This window comes from Melanerpes formicivorus, unplaced genomic scaffold (assembly GCF_026170545.1).
Source record: "Melanerpes formicivorus ecotype bairdi unplaced genomic scaffold, bMelFor1.0.p_v2 SCAF_8, whole genome shotgun sequence".
NCBI lineage: Eukaryota > Metazoa > Chordata > Aves > Piciformes > Picidae > Melanerpes > Melanerpes formicivorus.
The window spans coordinates 28,575,103-28,598,000 of record NW_027142360.1 but is presented as its reverse complement, the minus strand read 5'-3'; the positions used below and the strand labels follow the sequence as shown (position 1 = coordinate 28,598,000).

Here is a 22,898-nt window from a genome sequence, read left to right as displayed (position 1 = left end):
ATTTCAGAGAGCCCCACTCCATTTCATTTCTGGCCAGCATTGCACCATTTGATCATTTCATTTCAGAGAGGCCCCAGTCCATTTCATTTCAGGCCAGCATTGCACCATTTGATCATTTCATTTCAGAGAGCCCCACTCCATTTCATTTCTGGCCAGCATTGCACCATTTGATCATTTCATTTCAGAGAGCCCCCACTCCGTTTCATTTCTGGCCAGCATTGCACCATTTGATCATTTCATTTCAGAGAGCCCCCAGTCCATTTCAATTCTGGCCAGCATTGCACCATTTGATCATTTCATTTCAGAGAGCCCCCAGTCCATTTCAATTCTGGCCAGCATTGCACCATTTGATCATTTCATTTCAGAGAGCCCCCACTCCGTTTCATTTCTGGCCAGCATTACACCATTTCACCTGGTCTCATTTCAGAGAGCCCCCAGTCCATTTCATTTCAGGCCAGCATTGCACCATTTGATCATTTCATTTCAGAGAGCCCCACTCCGTTTCATTTCAGGCCAGCATTGCACCATTTCACCTGGTCTCATTTCAGAGAGCCCCCACACCATTTAAATTCTGGCCAGCATTGCACCATTTGATCATTTCATTTCAGAGAGACCCCAGTCCATTTAAATTCTGGCCAGCATTGCACCATTTGATCATTTCATTTCAGAGAGCCCCCATGCCGTTTCATTTCAGGCCAGCATTGCACCATTTGATCATTTCATTTCAGAGAGACCCCAGTCCATTTAAATTCTGGCCAGCATTGCACCATTTGATCATTTCATTTCAGAGAGCCCCCATGCCGTTTCATTTCAGGCCAGCATTGCACCATTTGATCATTTCATTTCAGAGAGACCCCAGTCCATTTAAATTCTGGCCAGCATTGCACCATTTGATCATTTCATTTCAGAGAGCCCCCATGCCGTTTCATTTCAGGCCAGCATTGCACCATTTGATCATTTCATTTCAGAGAGACCCCAGTCCATTTAAATTCTGGCCAGCATTGCACCATTTGATCATTTCATTTCAGAGAGCCCCCACTCCGTTTCATTTCAGGCCAACATTGCACCATTTCACCTGGTCTCATTTCAGAGAGCCCCCACACCATTTCAATTCTGGCCAGCATTGCACCATTTGATCATTTCATTTCAGAGAGCCCCCATACCGTTTCATTTCAGGCCAGCATTGCACCATTTGATCATTTCATTTCAGAGAGCCCCCACTCCGTTTCATTTCAGGCCAGCATTGCACCATTTCACCTGGTCTCATTTCAGAGAGCCCCCACACCATTTCAATTCTGGCCAGCATTGCACCATTTCACCTGGTCTCATTTCAGAGAGCCCCCACACCATTTCAATTCTGGCCAGCATTGCACCATTTGATCATTTCATTTCAGAGAGCCCTTACACCGTTTCATTTCAGGCCAGCATTGCACCATTTCACCTGGTCTCATTTCAGAGAGCCCCCACAACATTTCAATCCTGGCCAGCATTGCACCATTTGATCATTTCATTTCAGAGAGGCCCCATACCGTTTCATTTCAGGCCAGCATTGCACCATTTCACCTGGTCTCATTTCAGAGAGCCCCCAGTCCATTTCATTTCAGGCCAGGATTGCACCATTTGATCATTTCATTTTAGAGAGCCCCCATACCGTTTCATTTCAGGCCAGCATTGCACCATTTCACCTGGTCTCATTTCAGAGAGCCCCCATACCGTTTCATTTCTGGCCAGCATTGCACCATTTGATCATTTCATTTCAGAGAGCCCCCATGCCGTTTCATTTCAGGCCAGCATTGCACCATTTGATCATTTCATTTCAGAGAGGCCCCAGTCCATTTAAATTCTGGCCAGCATTGCACCATTTGATCATTTCATTTCAGAGAGCCCCCACTCTGTTTCATTTCTGGCCAGCATTGCACCATTTGATCATTTCATTTCAGAGAGCCCCACTCCATTTCATTTCTGGCCAGCATTGCACCATTTGATCATTTCATTTCAGAGAGGCCCCAGTCCATTTCATTTCAGGCCAGCATTGCACCATTTGATCATTTCATTTCAGAGAGCCCCACTCCATTTCATTTCTGGCCAGCATTGCACCATTTGATCATTTCATTTCAGAGAGCCCCCACTCCGTTTCATTTCTGGCCAGCATTGCACCATTTGATCATTTCATTTCAGAGAGCCCCCAGTCCATTTCAATTCTGGCCAGCATTGCACCATTTGATCATTTCATTTCAGAGAGCCCCCAGTCCATTTCAATTCTGGCCAGCATTGCACCATTTGATCATTTCATTTCAGAGAGCCCCCACTCCGTTTCATTTCTGGCCAGCATTACACCATTTCACCTGGTCTCATTTCAGAGAGCCCCCAGTCCATTTAAATTCTGGCCAGCATTGCACCATTTGATCATTTCATTTCAGAGAGCCCCACTCCGTTTCATTTCAGGCCAGCATTGCACCATTTCACCTGGTCTCATTTCAGAGAGCCCCCACACCATTTAAATTCAGGCCAGCATTGCACCATTTGATCATTTCATTTCAGAGAGCCCCCACTCCGTTTCATTTCAGGCCAGCATTGCACCATTTGATCATTTCATTTCAGAGAGCCCCCACTCTGTTTCATTTCAGGCCAGCATTGCACCATTTGATCATTTCATTTCAGAGAGCCCCCATACCGTTTCATTTCAGGCCAGCATTGCACCATTTCACCTGGTCTCATTTCAGAGAGCCCCCACACCATTTCAATTCTGGCCAGCATTGCACCATTTGATCATTTCATTTCAGAGAGCCCCCACTCCGTTTCATTTCAGGCCAGCATTGCACCATTTGATCATTTCATTTCAGAGAGCCCTTACACCGTTTCATTTCAGGCCAGCATTGCACCATTTGATCATTTCATTTCAGAGAGCCCCACTCCGTTTCATTTCAGGCCAGCATTGCACCATTTCACCTGGTCTCATTTCAGAGAGCCCCCATACCGTTTCATTTCTGGCCAGCATTGCACCATTTGATCATTTCATTTCAGAGAGCCCTTACACCGTTTCATTTCAGGCCAGCATTGCACCATTTCACCTGGTCTCATTTCAAAGAGCCCCCACACCATTTCAATTCTGGCCAGCATTGCACCATTTGATCATTTCATTTTAGAGAGCCCCCACTCTGTTTCATTTCTGGCCAGCATTGCACCATTTGATCATTTCATTTCAGAGAGCCCCCATACCGTTTCATTTCAGGCCAGCATTGCACCATTTGATCATTTCATTTCAGAGAGCCCCCATACCGTATCATTTCAGGCCAGCATTGCACCATTTGATCATTTCATTTTAGAGAGCCCCCATACCGTTTCATTTCTGGCCAACATTGCACCATTTGATCATTTCATTTCAGAGAGGCGCCACACCATTTCAATTCTGGCCAGCATTGCACCATTTGATCATTTCATTTCAGAGAGCCCCCATACCGTTTCATATCTGGCCAGCATTGCACCATTTGATCATTTCATTTCAGAGAGGCCCCATGCCGTTTCATTTCAGGCCAGCATTGCACCATTTGATCATTTCATTTCAGAGAGGCCCCAGTCCATTTAAATTCTGGCCAGCATTGCACCATTTGATCATTTCATTTCAGAGAGCCCCCATACCGTTTCATTTCAGGCCAGCATTGCACCATTTGATCATTTCATTTCAGAGAGCCCCCATACCGTATCATTTCAGGCCAGCATTGCACCATTTGATCATTTCATTTTAGAGAGCCCCCATACCGTTTCATTTCTGGCCAACATTGCACCATTTGATCATTTCATTTCAGAGAGGCCCCAGTCCATTTAAATTCTGGCCAGCATTGCACCATTTGATCATTTCATTTCAGAGAGCCCCCATGCCGTTTCATTTCAGGCCAGCATTGCACCATTTGATCATTTCATTTCAGAGAGGCCCCAGTCCATTTAAATTCTGGCCAGCATTGCACCATTTGATCATTTCATTTCAGAGAGCCCCCATGCCGTTTCATTTCAGGCCAGCATTGCACCATTTGATCATTTCATTTCAGAGAGGCCCCAGTCCATTTAAATTCTGGCCAGCATTGCACCATTTGATCATTTCATTTCAGAGAGCCCCACTCCGTTTCATTTCAGGCCAGCATTGCACCATTTGATCATTTCATTTCAGAGAGGCCCCATACCGTATCATTTCAGGCCAGCATTGCACCATTTGATCATTTCATTTTAGAGAGCCCCCATACCATTTCATTTCAGGCCAGCATTGCACCATTTGATCATTTCATTTTAGAGAGCCCCCATACCGTTTCATTTCAGGCCAGCATTGCACCATTTGATCATTTCATTTTAGAGAGCCCCCACTCCGTTTCATTTCTGGCCAGCATTGCACCATTTCACCTGGTCTCATTTCAGAGAGCCCCCACACCATTTCAATTCTGGCCAGCATTGCACCATTTGATCATTTCATTTCAGAGAGCCCTTACACCGTTTCATTTCAGGCCAGCATTGCACCATTTCACCTGGTCTCATTTCAGAGAGCCCCCCACACCATTTCAATTCTGGCCAGCATTGCACCATTTGATCATTTCATTTCAGAGAGGCCCCAGTCCATTTAAATTCTGGCCAGCATTGCACCATTTGATCATTTCATTTCAGAGAGGCCCCATACCGTTTCATTTCAGGCCAGCATTGCACCATTTGATCATTTCATTTTAGAGAGCCCCCATACCGTTTCATTTCAGGCCAGCATTGCACCATTTCACCTGGTCTCATTTTAGAGAGCCCCCATACCGTTTCATTTCAGGCCAGCATTGCACCATTTGATCATTTCATTTCAGAGAGCCCCCATACCGTTTCATTTCAGGCCAGCATTGCACCATTTGATCATTTCATTTCAGAGAGCCCCCATACCGTTTCATTTCAGGCCAGCATTGCACCATTTGATCATTTCATTTCAGAGAGGCCCCATACCGTTTCATTTCAGGCCAGCATTGCACCATTTGATCATTTCATTTTAGAGAGCCCCCACTCTATTTCATTTCTGGCCAGCATTGCACCATTTGACAATTTCATTTCAGAGAGCCCCCATACCGTTTCATTTCAGGCCAGCATTGCACCATTTGATCATTTCATTTCAGAGAGCCCCCATACCGTTTCATTTCAGGCCAGCATTGCACCATTTGACCATTTCATTTCAGAGAGGCCCCAGTCCATTTAAATTCTGGCCAGCATTGCACCATTTGATCATTTCATTTCAGAGAGCCCCCATACGGTTTCATTTCAGGACAGCATTGCACCATTTGATCATTTCATTTCAGAGAGCCCCCATACCGTTTCATATCTGGCCAGCATTGCACCATTTGATCATTTCATTTCAGAGAGCCCCCATGCCGTTTCATTTCAGGCCAGCATTGCACCATTTGATCATTTCATTTCAGAGAGGCCCCAGTCCATTTAAATTCTGGCCAGCATTGCACCATTTGATCATTTCATTTCAGAGAGCCCCACTCCGTTTCATTTCAGGCCAGCATTGCACCATTTCACCTGGTCTCATTTTAGAGAGCCCCCATACCGTTTCATTTCAGGCCAGCATTGCACCATTTGATCATTTCATTTCAGAGAGCCCCCATACCGTTTCATTTCAGGCCAGCATTGCACCATTTGATCATTTCATTTCAGAGAGCCCCCATACCGTTTCATTTCAGGCCAGCATTGCACCATTTGATCATTTCATTTCAGAGAGCCCCCATACCGTTTCATTTCAGGCCAGCATTGCACCATTTGATCATTTCATTTCAGAGAGGCCCCATACCGTTTCATTTCAGGCCAGCATTGCACCATTTGATCATTTCATTTTAGAGAGCCCCCATACCGTTTCATTTCAGGCCAGCATTGCACCATTTGATCATTTCATTTCAGAGAGGCCCCATACCGTTTCATTTCAGGCCAGCATTGCACCATTTGATCATTTCATTTTAGAGAGCCCCCATACCGTTTCATTTCAGGCCAGCATTGCACCATTTGACCATTTCATTTCAGAGAGGCCCCAGTCCATTTAAATTCTGGCCAGCATTGCACCATTTGATCATTTCATTTCAGAGAGCCCCCATACCGTTTCATTTCAGGCCAGCATTGCACCATTTGATCATTTCATTTCAGAGAGCCCCCATACCGTTTCATATCTGGCCAGCATTGCACCATTTGATCATTTCATTTCAGAGAGCCCCCATGCCGTTTCATTTCAGGCCAGCATTGCACCATTTGATCATTTCATTTCAGAGAGGCCCCAGTCCATTTAAATTCTGGCCAGCATTGCACCATTTGATCATTTCATTTCAGAGAGCCCCACTCCGTTTCATTTCAGGCCAGCATTGCACCATTTGATCATTTCATTTCAGAGAGGCCCCATACCGTATCATTTCAGGCCAGCATTGCACCATTTGATCATTTCATTTTAGAGAGCCCCCATACCATTTCATTTCAGGCCAGCATTGCACCATTTGATCATTTCATTTTAGAGAGCCCCCATACCGTTTCATTTCAGGCCAGCATTGCACCATTTGATCATTTCATTTTAGAGAGCCCCCACTCCGTTTCATTTCTGGCCAGCATTGCACCATTTCACCTGGTCTCATTTCAGAGAGCCCCCACACCATTTCAATTCTGGCCAGCATTGCACCATTTGATCATTTCATTTCAGAGAGCCCTTACACCGTTTCATTTCAGGCCAGCATTGCACCATTTCACCTGGTCTCATTTCAGAGAGCCCCCACACCATTTCAATTCTGGCCAGCATTGCACCATTTGATCATTTCATTTCAGAGAGGCCCCAGTCCATTTAAATTCTGGCCAGCATTGCACCATTTGATCATTTCATTTCAGAGAGGCCCCATACCGTTTCATTTCAGGCCAGCATTGCACCATTTGATCATTTCATTTTAGAGAGCCCCCATACCGTTTCATTTCAGGCCAGCATTGCACCATTTCACCTGGTCTCATTTTAGAGAGCCCCCATACCGTTTCATTTCAGGCCAGCATTGCACCATTTGATCATTTCATTTCAGAGAGCCCCCATACCGTTTCATTTCAGGCCAGCATTGCACCATTTGATCATTTCATTTCAGAGAGCCCCCATACCGTTTCATTTCAGGCCAGCATTGCACCATTTGATCATTTCATTTCAGAGAGGCCCCATACCGTTTCATTTCAGGCCAGCATTGCACCATTTGATCATTTCATTTTAGAGAGCCCCCACTCTATTTCATTTCTGGCCAGCATTGCACCATTTGACAATTTCATTTCAGAGAGCCCCCATACCGTTTCATTTCAGGCCAGCATTGCACCATTTGATCATTTCATTTCAGAGAGCCCCCATACCGTTTCATTTCAGGCCAGCATTGCACCATTTGATCATTTCATTTCAGAGAGGCCCCAGTCCATTTAAATTCTGGCCAGCATTGCACCATTTGATCATTTCATTTCAGAGAGCCCCCATACCGTTTCATTTCAGGACAGCATTGCACCATTTGATCATTTCATTTCAGAGAGCCCCCATACCGTTTCATTTCAGGCCAGCATTGCACCATTTGATCATTTCATTTCAGAGAGGCCCCACACCATTTCAATTCTGGCCAGCATTGCACCATTTGATCATTTCATTTCAGAGAGCCCCCATACCGTTTCATTTCAGGCCAGCATTGCACCATTTGATCATTTCATTTCAGAGAGCCCCCATACCGTTTCATTTAAGGCCAGCATTGCACCATTTGATCATTTCATTTCAGAGAGGCCCCAGTCCATTTAAATTCTGGCCAGCATTGCACCATTTGATCATTTCATTTCAGAGAGCCCCCAGTCCATTTCATTTCAGGCCAGCATTGCACCATTTGATCATTTCATTTCAGAGAGCCCCCATGCCGTTTCATTTCAGGCCAGCATTGCACCATTTGATCATTTCATTTCAGAGAGGCCCCAGTCCATTTAAATTCTGGCCAGCATTGCACCATTTGATCATTTCATTTCAGAGAGCCCCCACTCTGTTTCATTTCTGGCCAGCATTGCACCATTTGATCATTTCATTACAGAGAGCCCCACTCCATTTCATTTCTGGCCAGCATTGCACCATTTGATCATTTCATTTCAGAGAGCCCCCACTCCGTTTCATTTCTGGCCAGCATTGCACCATTTGATCATTTCATTTCAGAGAGCCCCCAGTCCATTTCAATTCTGGCCAGCATTGCACCATTTGATCATTTCATTTCAGAGAGCCCCCAGTCCATTTCAATTCTGGCCAGCATTGCACCATTTGATCATTTCATTTCAGAGAGCCCCCACGCCGTTTCATTTCTGGCCAGCATTACACCATTTCACCTGGTCTCATTTCAGAGAGCCCCCAGTCCATTTCATTTCAGGCCAGCATTGCACCATTTGATCATTTCATTTCAGAGAGCCCCCATGCCGTTTCATTTCAGGCCAGCATTGCACCATTTGATCATTTCATTTCAGAGAGGCCCCAGTCCATTTAAATTCTGGCCAGCATTGCACCATTTGATCATTTCATTTCAGAGAGCCCCCATACCGTATCATTTCAGGCCAGCATTGCACCATTTGATCATTTCATTTTAGAGAGCCCCCATACCGTTTCATTTCAGGCCAGCATTGCACCATTTCACCTGGTCTCATTTCAGAGAGCCCCTACACCGTTTCATTTCAGGCCAGCATTGCACCATTTGATCATTTCATTTCAGAGAGCCCCCAGTCCATTTCATTTCTGGCCAGCATTGCACCATTTGATCATTTCATTTCAGAGAGCCCCCACTCCGTTTCATTTCTGGCCAGCATTGCACCATTTGATCATTTCATTTCAGAGAGCCCCCAGTCCATTTCAATTCTGGCCAGCATTGCACCATTTGATCATTTCATTTCAGAGAGCCCCCAGTCCATTTCATTTCAGGCCAGCATTGCACCATTTGATCATTTCATTTCAGAGAGCCCCCAGTCCATTTCAATTCTGGCCAGCATTGCACCATTTGATCATTTCATTTCAGAGAGCCCCCAGTCCATTTCAATTCTGGCCAGCATTGCACCACTTGATCATTTCATTTCAGAGAGCCCCACTCCGTTTCATTTCTGGCCAGCATTGCACCATTTCACCTGGTCTCATTTCAGAGAGCCCCCATACCGTTTCATTTCAGGCCAGCATTGCACCATTTGATCATTTCATTTCAGAGAGCCCCCATGCCGTTTCATTTCAGGCCAGCATTGCACCATTTCACCTGGTCTCATTTCAGAGAGCCCCCATACCGTTTCATTTCTGGCCAGCATTGCACCATTTGATCATTTCATTTCAGAGAGCCCCCATGCCATTTCATTTCAGGCCAGCATTGCACCATTTGATCATTTCATTTCAGAGAGGCCCCATACCGTTTCATTTCAGGCCAGCATTGCACCATTTCACCTGGTCTCATTTCAGAGAGCCCCCACTCCGTTTCATTTCAGGCCAGCATTGCACCATTTGATCATTTCATTTCAGAGAGCCCCCATACCGTTTCATTTCAGGCCAGCATTGCACCATTTGATCATTTCATTTCAGAGAGGCCCCATACCGTTTCATTTCAGGCCAGCATTGCACCATTTGATCATTTCATTTTAGAGAGCCCCCATACCGTTTCATTTCAGGCCAGCATTGCACCATTTGATCATTTCATTTCAGAGAGCCCCACTCCGTTTCATTTCTGGCCAGCATTGCACCATTTCACCTGGTCTCATTTCAGAGAGCCCCTACACCGTTTCATTTCAGGCCAGCATTGCACCATTTCACCTGGTCTCATTTCAGAGAGACCCCACACCATTTCAATTCTGGCCAGCATTGCACCATTTGATCATTTCATTTCAGAGAGCCCCCAGTCCATTTCATTTCAGGGCAGCATTGCACCATTTCACCTGGTCTCATTTCAGAGAGCCCCCATACTGTTTCATTTCAGGCCAGCATTGCACCATTTCACCTGGTCTCATTTCAGAGAGCCCCACACCAGTTCATTTCAGGCCAGCATTGCACCATTTCACCTGGTCTCATTTCAGAGAGCCCCCACATCGTTTCATTTCAGGCCAGCATTGCACCATTTCACCTCTTGTCATTTCAGAGAGCCCCCACACCACTTCATTTCAGGCCAGCATTGCAACATTTCACCTCTTGTCAGTCCAGAGAGCCCCCACAACCAGTTCATTTCAGGCCAGCATTGCTCCATTTCACCTGGTCTCATTTCAGAGAGCCCCACACCACTTCATTTCAGGCCAGCATTGCACCATTTCACCTGGTCTGATTTCAGAGAGCCCCACACCATTTCATTTCAGGCCAGCATTGCAACGTTTCGTCTTTTCGTTTCAGAGAGCCCCGCGTCGTTTCGTCAACAGAAAATCCTGCTAAAAATACCTGCTTTTTCTGTGGATAGTCAAGAGTATTACCAATTGCTACATAAGAAGCTTTGCAATTGCCCCCGTTGGATCTGTCCTGTTAAATACCAAGGCTTCCGTAATGTAAAAACGAATTCCAAATACGGTAACGCACGGCTTGAAAACATCTATGAAATGTGTAACAATTGCTCAGGAACGGGGGGTCTTCCTTTGTGCCGCGAGGGTCGTCGCTTTGCTTTGGGCTTTTTTACGTCATCTGGGATTTTTTGGCTCCTTAGTTTACATGCCGATAGGAACCGTTTTCCCCCTCGCCCGCCGATTGCGCAACACATACCCTACGACTGAAAACCGACTGAAAAAATAAAACAACTGTTTACATCGACAGGAAAGAATGGGATCGATTGCTATGTAGATACTTCGCAGCCGCCGAGCCGCGCCGAGCCGAGCCGCCGAGCCGAGCCGCGCCGAGCCGAGCCGCGCCGAGCCGAGCCGCGCCGAGCCGAGCCGCGCCGAGCCGAGCCGCCGAGCCGAGCCGCCGAGCCGAGCCGAGCCGCCGAGCCGAGCCGCCGAGCCGAGCCGCCGAGCCGAGCCGCCGAGCCGCCGAGCCGAGCCGCCGAGCCGAGCCGCCGAGCCGAGCCGCCGAGCCGAGCCGCCGAGCCGCGCCGAGCCGCGCCGCCGAGCCGCGCCGAGCCGCCGAGCCGAGCCGAGCCGCGCCGAGCCGCCGAGCCGCGCCGCGCCGAGCCGCCGAGCCGAGCCGCGCCGCCGAGCCGAGCCGAGCCGCGCCGCCGAGCCGAGCCGCGCCGCCGAGCCGAGCCGCGCCGCCGAGCCGAGCCGCGCCGCCGAGCCGAGCCGCGCCGCCGAGCCGAGCCGCGCCGCCGAGCCGAGCCGCGCCGCCGAGCCGAGCCGCGCCGCCGAGCCGAGCCGCGCCGCCGAGCCGAGCCGCGCCGCCGAGCCGAGCCGCGCCGCCGAGCCGAGCCGCGCCGCCGAGCCGAGCCGCGCCGCCGAGCCGAGCCGCGCCGCCGAGCCGAGCCGCGCCGCCGAGCCGAGCCGCGCCGCCGAGCCGAGCCGCGCCGCCGAGCCGAGCCGCGCCGCCGAGCCGAGCCGCGCCGCCGAGCCGAGCCGCGCCGCCGAGCCGAGCCGCGCCGCCCTTTTAGGGGAAGAAAACCCTCTCGTTTGCCTGAGAGCGCCGAGGCGACTCGCCCCGAGACTATAAATCCAACTACAATCCTCTCCTCTCTATAGAGATATTCAGGAATGGTATTCATTGCGACGGTAAAGAGGCTCTGAAGTTACCCCCCCCCCCCACCGGATCTCCTCTCTGAGATGCAAGTGATGCCGGAACGGAAAAGCGATTTGCGCGTAGAGCAAAGCCAATTTTGGCAACGTACCTACCAAAGGGGAATCGATTGAAAGCGGCGGACTTACGCTGAGCGGTCGGGGGGGCGTCTCTTGCCGCCGCGCGTGGGAAGCGCCCCGCCGGCCTCCGCTCGGCAGGTTTTCCGTTCCGAGAAAAACCAACCCAACGCCGAAACCGGTGAGTGTTCAAAAACCCTACAACGCAAAGGAAAATCCGTGAGCTGTTGTGTACTAGAGATACGCACTGTAAGTTTACGTCTTTCAGAACCCCATGCAGCGCATTTCAAAGCCTCTTTTCAGACAAATTAATACCAGACTGCTGCGCCTAGTTAAACAGCAGAGCTATGAAGTTGCAAGAGAGGGGTGTCAGGGTTAGCTGGCCTCTTAGGGATTTTAATCCCCTCCGAGAACGTGCAAGCGTTTCAAACGAGCTGCTACGTAAGAACCCCCGAGAGCGGCAGAGGCTGGCGCTTACCTGGAAGGGAGCCCGAGGAAACCGGGAAGAATCTGAGCGAGGAGCTGAGCCCCGCCAAGCCTCCAACGTGCCGGTTCCTTCCGCCTCGCCTCGGGGAGCCCCGCGCCGGTTCCGTCCGGTTCCGTTCGCCTCGGTTCGCCTCTCCTCGTCTCGGGGGGCCCCGCGGGTGAGCTGCCGCGGGGAGTTTGAGTCGCCGCCGGCTGAGGCGAGGAAAAATCTTTTCCTTCGCTGAAAGCGCTATGCCGACTCACCCTAAAACTGAAACTTTCCTGTTTACATGGATAGTAAAGAAGAGGGTCAATTGCTATATGAAAACCTTTGCAGTCTCCCCCATTGGAATGCTTAGTGGAACCCCCTGGTTCCACCCCGAGGGCTCTTACCTGTGGCAGCGATTTGCCTTTCTCCCTTGTGGGACGCCCCCTTAGGGCTTACACGTTACCCCTTTCCCTTGCCAGCAGTCCTTTTCCTGCCTGAAGGCTCTTGTCTCTTCCTGGGGTGATCTGACTGAGTTAAAAGAGCTCTGCCTGAGAAGCCTCTAAGGGGGCGCCCGGAGAGGTCCTGCGCCTCGGCGGGCCCCGCGGCCCGACGGAGAGGGGTCCCGCCGCGGTCCTCGGAAACCGATCTGGGGGAAAAGACGAACGCCACGGCTCGGGTAACTGCCGGAGTTCTATAGGGCTCGCTACAGCCCTGGACGGCTGTGGGATCTCTCCTAAAGGTCTTGGAGCCGAGCGGTTTCACAAACTCACCTTACTTCTGTGAAAGAGGAGGTTGGACTATTTCCCAGAAGTCTGCTGCACGTTTTCCTGGTTTCTGCAGATAGTTTTCCTCCTTTTCTTACCAGCGACTTATGTGAAGTCTTAGGGCTTTTAATCCCCTCCTAGAACATTCAGGCATATCGAACCTTCAGAGCACCTACACGGGAACCGCGGACAGCGACAGAGGCTGGCACTAACCTGGTGCGGAGCTCAGCCGGACGAAGGGAACCCACGGAAGCTAAAGGAAGACGAGCTGAGAGCAGACCTCGGCGGAGCCGGCTGGCGCCCGGGGGAGCCGAGCCCCGGCGCGCCTGGTGAGAGGCAGCCCGGCTGGGCGGAGCCGCCGTCTGTTCGGGGGAAGGAAATCCTCCGGCTTCACAGAGAGCCGAGCCGACTCGCCCTAAGACTGCCAATCTCTCCTGTTCATATAGGTAGTCAGGACTGGCACTAAGTGCCAGGTAACAAGGCTCTGAACTCACCCCCGCTGCGTCTCTTCCGTTACACGCAAAGGCTGCTAGCAGGTAGAAGCCGATTGCAAGCAGAGCAAAGCAGTTTGAAAACAGAACTACGAAATGGGTCTCAAGGAATTAAAGAGGGGGAACCCTCCTCAGTGTGTGTTGGGGGGGGGGGATCCTTTGTTTCTTTTGCCTTTATTCTTTGTCCTGAGGTTTCTTTGGGTTTTGGTCTCTTTAATTTGAATGGAAGTAACCTCTGAGGAGAGCCCAGCGAAGCCTCCCCCCACACACAGGGGTGAGAATCCCCTACCTGGTCAGTGCTGCCCCCGCTCTTAAGGGGCCTGCTAGCATCTAAGGTGGATCTGGGGGTATCAAAGGGGAATTCGGGCACACAGAGAGGTATATGGGGAGGCTCTGGAGGGGCTCCAAAAGGACCTTTCAGTTGGATCCAACTGAGGCCACCGCCACCAAGCCACGCCCCCCAAACTGAGGCCGCCGCCAAGCCAGCCCCCCCACCCACCCAAACACATAGGCCGCCGGCAAGACAAGCAACCCCCCCACCCCCCCCCCCAGCAACAGAAGCTGCCGCCAAGCCAGCCAAACCCCCACGCCAGCAACAGAAGCTGCCGCCGCCAAGCCGGCCACCCCCCAACCCCCCCCAAACCACAGAGGGCGCCACCACCAAGCCAGCCACCCCCAACCCCCACCCAATAACAGAGGCCCGCCGCCAAACCAGCCACGCATCCCACCCACCCCAGTCACAACAGAGGCCGCCGCCACCAAGCCAGTCCACCCCCCTCCCAACACAGGCCACCGCCGCCAAGCCAGCCCCCCCCCCCAACCACAGAGGCCACCGCCGCCAAGCCAGCCCCCCCCCAACCACAGAGGCCACCGCCGCCAAGCCAAGCCAGCCCCCCCCCACGGCCCACCCAGTAACAGAGGCCGCTGCCAAAAAGCCAGCCACCCCCCACACACCCAAAAACATGGGCTGCTGCCAAATCAGCCACCACCCCTATCCCCCACCCAACAACAGAGGCCGCTGCCAAGGCAGCCACGCATCCCACTCCCCGCCCAACAGAGGCCGCTGCTGCCAAGCCAGCCAAACCCCCAACCAACAAAAAATGCTGCTGCCGCCAGGCAGCCAGCCCACCACCCCATAACAGAGGCCGCTGCTGCCAAGCCAGCCACCCCCCCACCCACCCAACGCCAACAGAGGCCGCCGCCAAAAAGCCAGCCACCACCCCCAACCACATAGGCCGCCGCCGCCAAGACAGCCAACCCCCCACTCCCCCACCCAATAACAGAGGCTGCCGCCAAACCAGCCACGCATCCCACCCCTCCCACCCAATAACAGAGGCCACCACCGCCAAGCCAGCCACCCCCCCACTCCACCACCCAATAACAGGGGCCGCCGCCAAGCCAAGCCAGCCCCCACCCCACGGCCCACCCAGTAACAGAGGCCACTGCCAAAAAGCCAGCCACCCCCCTACCCACCCACAACCAACAGAGGCCACCGCCAAAAAGCCAGCCACCCCCCCAACCAACCACAGAGGCTGCTGCCGCCAAGCCAGCCAACCCCCCCCCACCCCAGCAACAGAAGCTGCCGCTGCCGCACCAGCCACCCCTCAACCCCCCCAAACCACAGAGGGCACCGCCACCACGCCAGCCACCCCCCCAACCCCCCACCCAATAACAGATGCTGACACCAAACCAGCCACGCATCCCACCCACCCCAGTCACAACAGAGGCCGCCGCCGCGCCAGCCACAGCCCCCCCACCCAGCCACATAGGCCGCCGCCAAGACAAGCAACGACCCCATACCCCCCAGCAACAGAAGCTGCCGCCAAGCCAGCGACGCATCCCACCCCAGCAACAGAAGCTGCTGCCACCAAGCCAGCCATCCCCTAACCCCCCCAAAAAACAGAGGCCGCTGCCACCAAGCCAGCAAATTGCCCCACACCCCCCAGCAACAGAAGCTGCCGCCACCAAGCCGGCCATCCACTAACCCCCCCAAAAACCAGAGGGCGCCACCACCACGCCAGCCACCCCCCCCAACCCCCACCCAATAACAGAGGCCGCCGCCAAACCAGCCACGCATCCCACCCACCCCAGTCACAGAGGCCGCCGCCACCAAGCCAGTCCCCCCACACCCAACACAGGCCACCACCGCCAAGCCAGTCCCCCCCCCCCCAACCACAGAGGGCACAGCCACCAAGCCAAGCCAGCACCCCCCCACGGCCCACCCAGTAACAGAGGCCGCCGCCAAAAAGCCAGCCACCCCACACACACCCAAAAACATGGGCTGCCACCAAACCAGCCAACACCCCTACCCCGTACCCAACAACAGAGGCCGCTGCCAAGGCAGCCACGCATCCCACCCCCCGCCCAACAGAGGCCGCGGCTGCCAAGCCAGCCAAACCCCCAACCAACAACAGACGCTGCCGCCGCCAAGGCAGCCGGCCCACCACCCCATAACAGAGGCCGTCGCTGCAAAGCCAGCCACCCCCCCCACCCACCCAACGCCGACAGAGGCTGCCGCCAAAAAGCCAGCCACCCCCCCCCAACCACAGAGGACGCTGCCGCCAAGCCAGCAAATCCCCTCATGCCCCCCAGCAACAGAAGCTGCCGCCAAGCCAGCCAACCCCCCCACCCCAGCAACAGAAGCGGATGCTGCCAAGCCAGGCAGCCCCCAAGCCCCCCAAAACACAGAGGCCGCCGCCACCAAGTCAGCCACAGCCCCCCCACCCAACCACATAGGCCGCCGCCGCCAAGACAGACACCCCCCCACTCCTCCACACCCCCACCCAATAACAGGGGCCGCCGCCAAGCCAAGCCAGCCCCCCCCCACGGCCCACCCAGTAACAGAGGCCACTGCCAAAAAGCCAGCCACCCCCCTACCCACCCACAACCAACAGAGGCCGCCGCCAAAAAGCCAGCCACCCCCCCAACCAACCACATAGGCCGCTGCCACCAAGCCAGCCAACCCCCACACCACCCCAGCAACAGAAGCTGCCGCTGCTGCACCAGCCACCCCTCAACCCCCCCAAACCACAGAGGGCGCTGCCACCATGCCAGCCACCCCCCCAACCCCCACCCAATAACAGAGGCCGCCACCAAACCAGCCACGCATCCCACCCACCCCAGTCACAGCAGAGGCCGCCGCCACCAAGCCAGACACAGCCCCCCCACCCAGCCACACAGGCCGCCGCCAAGACAAGCAACCACCCCATGCCCCCCAGGAACAGAAGCTGCCGCCGCCAAGCCGGCCACCCACTAACCCCCCCAAAAAACAGAGGGCGCTGCCACCAAGCCTGCCCCCCAAACTCCCACCCAATAACAATGGCCGCCGCCAAACCAGCCACACATCCCACCCACCCACCCCAGTCACAACAGAGGCCACCGCCACCAAGCCAAGCCAGCACCCCCCCACGGCCCACCCAGTAACAGAGGCAACCGCCAAAAAGCCAGCCACCCCCCACACACCCAAACACATGGGCTGCCACCAAACCAGCCAACACCCCTACCCCCCACCCAACAACAGAGGCCGCTGCCAAGGCAGCCACGCATCCCACCCCCCACCCAACAGAGGCCGCCGCTGCCAAGCCAGCCAAACCCCCAACCAACAACAGACGCTGCCGCCGCCAAGGCAGCCTGGCCACCACCCCATAACAGAGGCCGTCGCTGCCAAGCCAGCCACCCCCCCCACCCACCCAACGCCAACAGAGGCCGCCGCCAAAAAGCCAGCCACCCCCCCAACCACAGAGGACGCTGCCGCCAAGCCAGCAAATCCCCTCATGCCCCCCAGCAACAGAAGCTGCCGCCGCCGCGCCAGCCACCCCCCAACCCCCCCAAACCACAGAGGGTGCCGCCACCATGCCAGCCACCCCCCCAACCCCCACCCAATAACAGAGGCCGCCGCCAAACCAGCCACGCATCCCACCCACCCCAGTCACAACAGAGGCCGCTGCCACCAAGCCAGTCCCCCCCCCTCCCAACACAGGCCACCGCCGCCAAGCCAGCCCCCCCCCCAACCACAAAGGCCACAGCCACCAAGCCAAGCCAGCCCCCCCCCCACAGCCCACCCAGTAACAGAGGCCGCCGCCAAAAAGCCAGCCACCCCACACACACCCAAACACATGGGCTGCCACCAAACCAGCCAACACTCCTACCCCCCACCCAACAACAGAGGCCGCTGCCAAGGCAGCCACGCATCCCACCCCCCGCCCAACAGAGGCTGCCGCTGCCAAGCCAGCCAAACCCCCAACCAACAAGACACTGCCGCCGCCAAGGCAGCCTGCCCACCACCCCATAACAGAGGCCGTTGCTGCAAAGCCAGCCACCCCCCCACCCACCCAACGCCAACAGAGGCCGCCGCCAAAAAGCCAGCCACCCCCCCAACCACAGAGGACGCTGCCGCCAAGCCAGCAAATCCCCTCATGCCCCCCAGCAACAGAAGCTGCCGCCGCCGCGCCAGCCACCCCTCAACCCCCCCAAACTACAGAGGCCGCCACCAAGCCAGCCACAGCCCCCCCACCTAGCCACATAGGCCGCCGCCAAGACAAGCAACCACCCCATGCCCCCCAGCAACAGAAGCTGCCGCCAAGCCAGCGACGCATCCCACCCCAGCAACAGAAGCTGCCTTCGCCAAGCTGGCCACCCCCCACACCCCCTCAAAACACAGAGGCGGCTGACAAGCCAGCCACGCATCCCACCCACCCCAGTCACAACAGAGGCCGCCGCTGCCAAGCCAGCCACCCCCCAGCCCTGCAACAGAAGCTGCCGCCACCAAGCCGGCCACCCCCTAACCCCCCCAAAAACCAGAGGGCGCTGCCACCAAGCCTACCCCCACCCAATAACAGAGGCCACCGCCAAAAAGCCAGCCACACCCCCACACCCAAAAACATGGGCTGCCGCCAAACCAGCCACCACCCCTACCCCACACACACAACAGAGGCCGCTGCCGAGGCAGCCACACATCCCACCCCCCACCCAACAGAGGCTGCCACTGCCATGCCAGCCAACCCCCCAACCAACAACAGACACTGCCACCACCAAGCCAGCCACCCCCCCACCCACCCAACACCAACAGAGACCGCCGCCAAAAAGCCAGCCACCCTCCCCAACCAACCACATAAGCCGCTGCCGCCAAGCCAGTCAACCCCCCCCACCCCAGCAAGAGAAGCTGCCGCCCCCAAGCCAGGCACCCCCAAAGCCCCCAAAAAAACAGAGGCCGCCGCCGCACCAGCGAATCCCCCCATACCCCCCAGCAACAGAAGCTGCTGCAGCCAGCCACCCCCCAACCCCCCCAAAAAATGGAGGGTGACGCCGCCAAGCCAGCGACCCCCCCCATCCCCACCCAATAACAGAGGCCACCGCCAAACCAGCCACGCATCCCACCCCCCCAACCAATAACAGAGGCCACTGCCAGGCCAAGCCCCCCCCCCCCACGCCCCACCCAATAACAGAAGCTGCCGCCAAAAAGCCAGCCACCCCCCCACACACACCCAAAAACATGGGCTGCCACCAAACCAGCCAACACCCCCCACCCAACAACAAAGGCTGTGGCCAAGCCAGCCACGCATCCCGCCCCCCACCCAACAGAAGCCGCCGCTGCCAAGCCGGCCAACCCCCCAACCAACAACAGACGCTGCTGCCGCCGCCAAGCCAGCCAACCCCCCCGCCCAATAACAGAGGCCGCCGCTGCCAAGCTGGCCAACCCCCCACACACACCAGAGGCTGCCAGCAAGCCAGCCCCCACTCCCCCCCCCAACTAACCCTAACCATCCAACTGAAGTGCCCCCAGGTGACCCTCCATTGGCTCCCACATGTCCCTGAATTCCTCTTTGATACCCCCCACACCCACCATAGATGCCCACAAACCCCCTGAAGTGGGGGGGGACGCTGACCGGTCAGGGGGGGCATCTCCTCCGGGTGCGTGGGGAGCGACTCAGCTGGCCTCTCTTCAGAGGCCTTTCCATTCAAATTAAACAACTGAATATAAAACCAGTGGGGTCTCCTTTGTGTGTGTTGTGCGGTTTTAATTTGCCGCTCAGGGCCATTGGAAACCTTTTGGCGTACACGTTACTACTGCTCTGCAACCTCTGGAGGAACAGCATGGCTTTTCCTCCGCTACAATACCTCACGCTAATACTTACGTTTTGTCATGGGTTTCCGTCCCCTCCGGGAACGTTCGGGCAAGCAGTCCGCCGGCAGCGTTTGGGAGAGGCTGCCCCCGCCCCTCACTCGCCCGCTCCTCGGCTGTGTCGTCGCTGCAGCGATTTGACCCTTACCTGGGAGCTCAGAGCTTGGATGGTGTCGAGGCTGAGAATCTCTCTCCTGCTCCCCCCCTCCTCCCTCCCAACAGAGGGGGGAAAAAAAAGGAAAGGACCAAATCCAGCAAGAAATAATTTGGAGTCAGCTGGGAAGCAGAGAGTTTAGTAGAACACTCGCAAGCCCTCCACCCTGTCTTCAGAATGGGCGTTCACCCGCCACAAGCCACCCCTCCATTCCCCTCCCGCTCCCCTGTCACAGCCCTGTCATCCACTCTTGGCACGTGGTATTCGACTCCTCGAGGCGAGTCCCTGGTTATCCCGGCTCGTTCTCTCTCCGGGCAGTCTCTCTGGTGCTGGAACTGGGCAGGGATGTGGAGAAGAATCAGGAATCAGTCTGACTTTGAAAGGAAAAGAGGAAAAAAAAAAAAAAAATCAGAAACAGTCCATTGCTGCAGGGACAGCAGGAACAAGTACAGGTGGGATGACCCAGGAGCTCTGTGGGTTGCTGTGCAGTGCGTATGTTGAGTCCTGGACGCCAGGCTGGTGTTAAGCCAGGAGGGAAAGAGGTTAGACCGACTTCTAACTATTCGCACAGTGACTATAATGCATTGATGTGTGTTGCCCCCTCTGAGTTCATCCTCTCTCAGCCGGAGTCACATTCTGCTGTGGGATACGCTGAATGTCCCCAGTTTCCAACATGCTCCGCTAGGTGTGACCAGGCCTCTTGGCAGCAGCCGCCCCTGGGGTTGGTTTGCCCGGCGCTGGCAAGCCCTCCGCCCTGTTTTTGCAATGGTCTGTAACCCCCCCACAATCGCCCACCCCCACGTGGCATCGCGGTAGGAAAGACAGAGACAGCTGAGGGGCTGCCCTGCTTCTGATAGCCCCGACCCACGGACGCCCTTCTTGGTAGGGCTTGCGCCTTCGGGACGCAGCTGAGTTTTTGCTGTGCCTCTCTGTGAGAGCTGTTGCGTGGCTCTGCGTCTCCGAGCGTGTTCCCTGTTCCCCAGGATTTACTACGCCCCCATTGCCTTGCAGTCGGTGCATTTCTCCCTGGCCATCAACCAACCTCTAATGCCTGTTGCTCTCTAATTAAATCTTTCGATGGTTTCAGCTTTCTGAGCCTGTGTTGGTACGACTCCTGCTCAGGGCACCGCGAGAGAGACAAACCCTCCTTCTGTCCTGTGGTTCCGGGAAGAGTCCTGGCACTCGCAGGCAGGCACCAACGGGGTAGCGACTGTGAAGTGACATCAGCCTTGCTTGGTCGACCAAGTAGAAAGCAAAGAGTCAAACGGTAAGGAGTGGAGCAAAAAGCAAAGCTTAGCTCTCAGTTACTCACGTTGTAAAGCTGTGAGTAGGTTTCCCTGCACCCTAGAAAAACACTGCACAGGCATCTCATTTTTCTCTGGCATTCATTTAACTCGCAGAGCTGTGGGGGAGTTACTGGGAGACTTGGAAAGGCAGTGAGAACACTAGGAAGGGAATTTGGAGTTACGGGGAGGAACACAAAGACGACAGGTGCCACGCTAGAAGAGCACTTACTGTTACCGGGAGAAGACCCCTCCTGACTCTTCCTGACTGCTGCTCGCCCCGGCCCTCCCGCTCGCTCGCTCGCCCCGGCCCGCCCGCCCGCTCGCTCGCTCGCCCCGGCCCGCCCGCCCGCTCGCTCGCTCGCCCCGGCCCGCCCGCCCGCTCGCTCGCTCGCCCCGGCCCGCCCGCCCGCTCGCTCGCTCGCCCCGGCCCGCCCGCCCGCTCGCTCGCTCGCCCCGGCCCGCCCGCCCGCCCCGGCCGGCCCGCTCGCCTCGGCCCGCCCGCCCGCTCGCCCCGGCCCCAGCCCCGGCCGGTAGTGCGCGAGTCCCCTGCCCCGTCGCGGCTCCCAAACGGTCCCGGCTCGGCTCCGGGAACCCCCCTGCAAGCAAAGCCAGAGTGCGGTCCTGCAGCTGCCAGAGGAAAGCCCCGGAGAACTGTGGAGGCAGGCACTCACCTAGCACGGAGCGAGCAGGAACCCGATAGCCCCGGCGGGCCAGTGAGCGCCGTTTTAAAGCCGCCAGCCCCGTGCGCGCGAACAACCCTCGCTGCGACGCATGCGCTGAACCCATGGCAACGATCGCGACGCTATCGCCCTGGCGGGACTGGAGCCTCGCTGCGGCGCAGGAGTTGTACCCATGTCAGCGATCGAGTCAGGCTCTCTCTCCCTTTTCCCTTCTCCCCCTAACAACTTTCCAGCATTTCAAGCGTTCAGCGCGGTTCGCTGCAGCGCTGAGCGCCCTCGGGGCGGCACGCGCCGCGGCACGGCGGCGGTGCCGCCCGTGACGCACGCGGGGGCGGCCCTGAGCACTGCCCTGGGCGTGGGCAGCAGCTCGGCCCGGCCCCGTTCGGGATGTTTTGGCATTTAAATCGAAACCCTACACCGCGCGCAGGTAAAAGCCTCTGTTTATGATGGGTACGGCCGCAGGCTGTGCTTATAGCTCAAGCCCCTGTGTGACTTCATTACGATTCTCACAGCCTTTAAAACAGAGAGGGGAGACGGGGGGTCGTTTCCAAAGTTTTGTGACACAGCAGTCGCTCCAACTCCTCCCTCTCCAGCTGGAGAGGGTCTGCTCCGCATCGCCTCTCACGGCACTGACGCTGTGAAATGTTCTGTGGTCCCCTCCGAGACTTGTCAGCGGTTTAGGGGGGTGCCCCCAGCCCTCACCTGCTCCTCTGCTGCAGCATCCCCCTGCCCCATGTCCGCCCAGAATCCCCCCGCTCCCTTTGATTCTCCCCCCAAAAGGCAGAATGTGAAGCAAACTGCCCGGCCAGCAGCTCGGTCCTTTCCTAGTCAGTTGTGTACACATCCCCTCTCCCCCCGAAGGGGAGCTCTGCTGCAGCAATGAAGGGGGGCAGGGAAGGGTCCCCCACAAACAGCTGCAGCTACTCCAGCCCCCGTGCTGCCAGCTGGTGGCTGCCCCACAGTGGGGAATGTGCCAGAGGTCGATGTCTCTCACACCCAGTTTGGGTTGGACCCCTGGGCAGCGATGCTCCGCCCGAGGCCTCCATCGGAGGCCGCAGGCAGGTTCCTCGCTGCTGCCTTTGTGCCTCAGACGCAGCCGCACTTGGATCCTCCTGAAGCCATGCGGCCTGCTGCGGTGCTCCGGTGCCCCACAGGCTACCCCGAAAGCTACTTCCTAGACTGACATGG

General features: G+C 55.7%; 2 long non-coding RNA genes across 5 annotated transcripts; both read right to left on the bottom strand.

Annotated features, from left to right (window-relative positions):
• Positions 1 to 11,716: 11,716 nt before the first annotated feature.
• LOC137442765 (uncharacterized) lies at positions 11,717 to 13,947 on the bottom strand. The gene is made up of 5 exons (XR_010987769.1): positions 13,192 to 13,947; positions 12,985 to 13,115; positions 12,619 to 12,860; positions 12,239 to 12,507; positions 11,717 to 11,958 (listed from the first exon to the last, which is right to left on the bottom strand). It is a non-coding gene; the product is annotated as an uncharacterized lncRNA (long non-coding RNA).
• A 5,271-nt stretch (positions 13,948 to 19,218) lies between these two features.
• LOC137442764 (uncharacterized) lies at positions 19,219 to 22,016 on the bottom strand. Of its 4 annotated transcripts, none has more exons than XR_010987766.1 (3): positions 21,702 to 22,016; positions 20,787 to 21,189; positions 19,219 to 20,118 (listed from the first exon to the last, which is right to left on the bottom strand). It is a non-coding gene; the product is annotated as an uncharacterized lncRNA (long non-coding RNA). The 4 variants fall into 4 exon arrangements; XR_010987767.1 differs by having other exon boundaries at positions 20,787 to 20,976; XR_010987768.1 differs by having other exon boundaries at positions 20,787 to 20,972.
• Positions 22,017 to 22,898: the final 882 nt, after the last annotated feature.